Consider the following 6681-nt stretch of genomic DNA (forward strand, 5'->3'; position numbering starts at 1 on the left):
GTCCCTGCCTAGGCTCTGCCCTTTCTTCATGCTCCCTTGACACTGTATATCTACGTGACCTTTGTGGCATCGCCACTCACCCACACCCTTCCCCTTGCAGACACACTAACAGCCTTCTTAATCTATCCCCAGATGTATATAATGTCCACTTCTTGTCCATTTGATATCAAACTCATTTGATTGATAAGGGATTTAGTTAAGTCAGCAGTTCATTGTCACATCATCTGGACATAGGCTGATCAACTTGGGAGCATTAGGTCTAGGAAGAGAAGGTTTGGGAAGAAGAGACTGATTCATCTAGTTAGAAAACTTGTTAAATGGATCCTACATACCAGGCTGTGTCTGTAATCAGGCTTTAAGCTACTTTGTTGGGTTCTTTTACCTTCCACCTTCTCCACCCCAATCCCTTCCAAACCCCCAACACTAGGTAGGAGAAAAAGAAGGATAGAGGGGAAAGTGGTTATAGCTCTCTCTAGACTACTTCCTGCAGTTTGGAGGCATCGAATTTCTGGGTGCAAGTCTAATCTTCATCATCAGGATATCTCCAACGAGCAACCAGCAAGAGCAGGAGCAGGGGCCAGCAGCTGCCACTGCTTCTCCCAGAGCTCTGGCATTTTCAGACCCTCTCAAGAGTCCCCAGAATCCAAATGTAAACTATTTTCAGCTGTGCTTGTGCTCTGCTGTGCTTGTGCTCTGCCAGGGCACAAGGCAAATCATAGTTAGCTGCTGTGGACAATCTGAAGCAGCCCCATGTCCTACACCTGGGATTAAAGCAAAAACATATTCACATTACATTAAAAACAAAAATCCTCACTACATCTGTCTTAGGAGCTTATGGGGGAGGGGTATGGCACACATGTAGAGGTCAGAGTACAATGCTTAGAAGTTGGTTCTTGTTTAAGGCAGGGTCTCTCTTTTGTTTATACTGTGCTGCATACTCTAGGCTAGCTGGCCACCGGCTGACTTTCCTATCCCTACCTCCCATCTGGCTGTAGGAGTGCTAGGTTTACAGATGTGTACAGATGTGCACAGCAAGCACTTTTACCCACCTAGCCATAACCCAAGCCCAACGCTTGCTTTTTTTTTTTTTAATATATAGGTATTTTTTTTTAATATATAGTTTGTTTTGTTTTGTTTTGTTTTGTTTTGAGACAGGGTTTCTCTATGCAGCCTTGGCTGCCCTAGACTCAATATGTAGACCATATTGGCCTTGAACTCACAGCCATCCACCTGCCTCTGTCTCCCAAGTGCTGGAATTATAGGCATGAGCCACCATGCTCAGCTCAGCACTCACTTCTTAATAATCTATGATTTAGCTAAAATACACTTGGGCCAGCAAGCTGCTTCAGTGGGTAGAAGTGGCCACAGGCAGACATGATGACCTCAGTTTAATCCCCTCACACCACAAGGTGGCAAGAGAGAATGAACTCCCAAGAGTTGTCCCCTGACCTCCATATGTATGAGACATACACACACACACACACACACATACATGCACATACACACATACATACAGACACAACCCACAAAGACACACAGATACACACACATACATACATACACAAAAAATAAATTTTTCAATAGCACGCTAAGCTCAGTGTCTTAAAGTGAGCCACAAACAGGCAGTCTCCCTCAGGACTTCCTAAGTGGCTGAGAAGTTCTTCTGCAGACCTCACTGGAGGAGGGGTAAGCAGTTACAGATATCTTGGCTGGGTATGTGGAATCAAGATGGTCCAGGCTTAAGCCGGGCATGCTGGCCAAGACTCTGGATGGTCTGCTCCAGAAATGTCACTGGGAGAGCCCTACTGGTCACACTCTGTTGGGTAAGGTGAGTCACACCCAGACCAACTGAGAGGTTGAGGAAGGAGTGTCAGGAGTTGACCAGTTGCTATCTTTGGAGACCAGTTTTCACTTCCCCCATCTTTTGTTTTTCCCTTTTGGTTTTCTTGAACAGGGTTTTACGTAGCCCAAGCTGACTTCAAACTTGCTATGTAGCCAAGGCTGGCCTTGAACCCGATTCTCCTGCCTCTACCTCCCAGGTCTCCACTTTTCTGAAACTGGCGCTTGCTGTGTAACCCTGGCTGGCCCCACACTTCCCGGATACTTGGAGAATGGGTATGTGCCACTATGCACAGCCTCCGTGTTCCTTCTTAAACAGAGTGTGCATAAACTAAATTCTACTTCCTATGCACTCTCCGGCATAGCAGTTTTTTGAGGCATGGTTTCGTGTAGCCCAGACTGGCTTCAGATTCACAGGGATCCTCCTGCCTCTGTTCATGGCAAGGTAATGCCCAGGATTACAGGTATTAGCCACTACCTCTAGATCTTTCTGGGGTTTACACAAATCTTATCATTTAGTTCTGGGTTTTATTTTTGACCCAGAGCCTTTTCCTATTTTGAGTATATTTTTCCATTTGTGGAGGCTGAAAATGAGAAACAGATGATCCATTTTCAAACCCCACAAGTCCTTGGCTCTGTTCTAATTTGTATAAATTTTATTTGAAAGTTAGTTTCCTTTTTAATTCATTTTTCTCTATCCTTGTCACATGCAACTCAATAATCTGACACTTCCAAAAGTCTCTTTAGTCCCCAGGAGGCTGAGGTAGCAAGGTCAAGAGTTCAAGGCCAGCAAAACCCTGTCAAAACAAAATCTCCTTAGCCCAAACCGTTAATTCCTCAGGTACATTTTTTATGACCCAAATCACTTCACGTGACAATTCTGTTAAACTTTCTTCTTCCATCTCACGAATGTCCCCTACCACCACCCTCCCCACTTCCAACAATATTTCCCTCACTTTCCTTTCAGCTCCTGCAAGCAGGCTCCTTGAAGACCATCAAGTTTTCAATAGTAATAATAGACCTTCAAAACCCTGAGAACATCTGCCCACATCCCAGCCATAAAGCCATGATTAGGTTTTGTCATGGCAGCAGTCTTCTTCCAGGTACAAGAGTCTGAGTCAGCTTCAAACTCTGCCCTAACACACCCACCCATAAACAATGCCCTTAGCAATGACAACCATCTCTTTTGTGTATGCATTTGGGTAACTGGGCTGGCATAGTGGTTCTCACACAGGGTCTTCAGTTTGCAGCCCTTCAGGACCATGGAGAGGTACGGGGCTTTTTCAGTCACATATCGGAGGCTCCAACAAAAATGGCACAAGCAACTCAGGCTGGGCGGCTGTGGCTACTCAGGTGTCTCTCGGAGAATCTGGGTACTGGCTTCTTCCCACGGCAACTGAAGAATTCCAGCGTGACTGTCCTAATGGACACTGGAGGCTGCATAAGCTTTTTCCAGCTGAGATTAGAAGCCACTGCGTCACTTGCTGCATTTGGGGAACTTCCGGTGTACCCAGATCCCCATCCAGGTTAAAAAGGAGAGAATACACTTTTTTTTTTAAACTATGCATGTTGTGGGTGTGGCACGCACCACTTGTATGTGGGTGTCTACAAATCCCAGAATAAGGCATCCGATCCCCTGGAGCTGGAGCTACAGGCAGTCGTGAGCCGTGCAACATGGCTGCTGAGAATTAAACTTGGGTCTTCTTCCAGACCACCGAGCCATTTCTCCAGGCCCAGAACTAGGTTCTTGATGGTAGGAGAGCCAACGAATAATGTACAGGTTGTAAAGTCTGTAAGAAGCCAGGCATGACACAATTCCAGCACTCTCTCTGAGTTCAAGGCCAGCCTGGTCAACATATTGAGTTCCAGGCCAGCCAAGGCTTCATGGTGAGAACCTGTCTTTTAAAACCTAAATGAACAAGTAAATAAAATCCATAAGAGGCTAATATATCCAGGCCACGGAGCTAGAAAAGGACAAAGTTGAGATTTGAACCCAGATGTACCTTGCTACGGACTCGCATCCTTAAATGCCCTCTGAGTTCCTGGTGCTGACGCTGGGCTCCACCACAATGGGTCACACGGAAGCCCTGCACTACCTTCTGCAGTCACAGAGGCAGATATCATACATGATGTCCTCTGATAGGAGACAATCGTGACTTGCTCCTATCTAACCGGCTTCCTCCCAGAAAAGCCAGAATGACTCACACGAGGGGAGATTCCTCCTCTGGTAAGGACTGGCTGCCTGGCTGTCAAAGGAACTGGTGAGGCCTCCTTTCACAGCACCTTCCCTCCTGTGGTCATCAGTGATTCCATGTCACTGTCACCATGGCCTACAGGCACCACCTTATCAACTCACCCCTAGGATCTTGATTGTACTTCCTCAACTGGTTTTGTTCCCACAGGGGAGGGGAGAGTATCCTTGAGGCCTTTCAAGAGTGTCTGTCAGACGAGGATGGGGCTCAGTGGTGCCATAGGGAGCGTGGGTGTGGCCTTGGGGTCAATCCCAGCACTGGCATGGGAGCCACGGCTCAGGAGAAGGCACCCTCTAGAGCCGTGGTCCTCAACCTATGGGTCGTGACCCCACAGAGGTCACCTATCAGATATCCTGCATATCACATTTGACATCATGACTCATCACAGTAACATTACAGTTATGAAGCAGTAACGAAATAATTTAGGTTGGGGGTCACCACAGCATGAAGAACTGTGTTAAAGGGTTACAGCATTAGGAAGGGTGAGAGCCACTGCTCTAAAGCCTGAAATTTGGCCATCAGGAGGCTGAAGCAGGAGGATCAAAGCCAAGCTCTACACAAGACCCCGTGTCAAAAAAAAAAAAAAAAAAAAAAAACCCAGACCAAAACTTTACGTTCTGAATGACACTTTTGAGACAGAGGACAAATCATCCAGGAAACAAGTGGTTGGCAGTCAGGCCGCTGTGAGTGATTATGTGGCCTGTGCTCTGCACAGAGGGACCTGACCACAGACAGGACTGGACTGAGGCCTGGAACCCAGCCGCACATTCCACTCATCCTGATGAGAGGCTCTGTCTGCATGAGGAAAGCACAGCCTTTCCTAATTTGCCCACCCAGAAAGGGGGCCCCTTTCTCTAACTCAATGAGGACACCATATCCTGAGCAGCAGCAGGGGAGGGCTGGAAGGGAGCAGAACAATAATGTCCACCTACCTCATAGCACAAGCCATAGAAACCAACTTGAAGGGCAGAAGCCATGGCAGGTCCGAGGAGCTGAACATCTCTCCTCACTGGAATATTCCCGTGAAAGCAAACATGCCAGCCTTTCCCAGGTCGACATTCTACCGTCTTGAGAAGAAGAATCTCGGGGTGGGGTCGATACCGCAGCACACCCGTGACTGAAGGCCAGCTAGCCTGGTGTGTGCAATGAACAAGAGACTGCAGCAAGGTGGAAGTGGAGGCGTCCACCTGAGGTTGTTCCCTCTGTCACTTACGTGCTGTGCCATGTACACACGCACACATATATGATACCGCAAGCCAAAGTTGTGATTTTTGCTTTGCTTCACCTCACAGCGTCTGTGCAGTATTACAGAGGCGAGCAACTTCTCTTGTCTTCAGCCCCAGTCCTCCTGAGGAGAAGAACATGAACTTGAGTCTCTGTGTCTCTCTAACACTGGGACACAAGAGCTCTGGTGAGCGGCAAATGGCTCCTGTTGCTGCATCTGGAGGGAGGGATGAGATGGCAGAACTACCAGGAATCTCCTCTGTGGATGGTTACATCAGGCTGGCCCCTTGGCGTTTTGTGGGAAAAGCACCTATATACCGATTGGACTTCCTGAAGACACAAGGCATGGAACTTCTGTAGGCAGCTCCTGGAGTACAGCACAGATTACACTAGAACCTTCACCCTGACTCCACAGGGAGTCCTTACTGCCAGCGGGCTTGTCCTGGAATGCTCAGGCTAGTCCATCTTGGCCTTTGCCTCCTCCAGGGAGCCCTCTCTGACCATCTCCTGCTGATCTCTCTCCCTTCTGGGGACCATAAATGTCACTTAATTATATCTATTTTCTTCTTCTTCTTCTTCTTCTTCTTCTTCTTCTTCTTCTTCTTCTTCTTCTTCTTCTTCTTCTTCTTCTTTCCTTTTCTTCTTTTTCCTTCTTATTCTTTGTTTTGTTTGAGACAGGGTTTTTCTATGGCTGGCCTGGAACTCATTATGTAGATCTGGCTGGCCTTGAACTCAAAGAGATCCTGCCTGCTTCTGCCTCCAGAGTGCTGGAATTAAAGGCATGCTGGGCTAATTCTAGTCTTTGCTATTTTCCTTAAATAATACTGAAACCACAGCAAGGGAGATCTCTAGGGTTGTTTTATGTTTTGTTTTGTTTTGTTTTTAATTACTGTGTGTGTGTGTGTGTGTGTGTGTGTGTGTGTGTGTGTGTGTGTATGTGTACTGTAGTGTAGTGTAAGAGAGAACAACTTTCAGGAGCTAGCTCTCTCCACCAAGTGGATCCCAGGCGTCAAACCCAGACCATCAGGTTTGGCAGCCTCCAACTTTGCCCTCTGAGCCATATTCCAGCCCAGCATGCCACCTTCCAACACTTAATGTGCCAGATTCTTAGAAGTCTAGAGAAGAGGGGCCTGGAGAAATGAATCAGCAGTTATGAATGCCTGCTGTTTGGGATTTTTTTGAGTTGTCGTGTCTTGTTTTGTTTTAATTTTTTTAGAGTTCAGCTCTCAGCACCTACAACATAGGGAGGCATGAGTGCAGCTCATAGCTAGTTCCGCATCATCAAGTAAAGGCATGGTGCATGCACAGATGTGCTGTTATAAAAGGGGGGAGGGGAAACATGCCTCCGCCTCGGGGTGGCCAGAAC

General features: G+C 47.3%; 1 long non-coding RNA gene across 1 annotated transcript; it reads right to left on the minus strand.

Moving 5' to 3' along the window:
* Positions 1-2668: 2668 nt before the first annotated feature.
* On the minus strand, positions 2669-5770 carry LOC129687965 (uncharacterized). The gene is made up of 2 exons (XR_008721851.1): positions 5024-5770; positions 2669-3748 (listed from the first exon to the last, which is right to left on the minus strand). It is a non-coding gene; the product is annotated as an uncharacterized LOC129687965 (long non-coding RNA).
* Between the last annotated feature and the right edge of the window lie 911 nt (positions 5771-6681).

The sequence above is a fragment of the Psammomys obesus genome, unplaced genomic scaffold (genome assembly GCF_907164565.1).
Source record: "Psammomys obesus unplaced genomic scaffold, mPsaObe1.curated_primary_1811, whole genome shotgun sequence".
Lineage (NCBI taxonomy): Eukaryota > Metazoa > Chordata > Mammalia > Rodentia > Muridae > Psammomys > Psammomys obesus.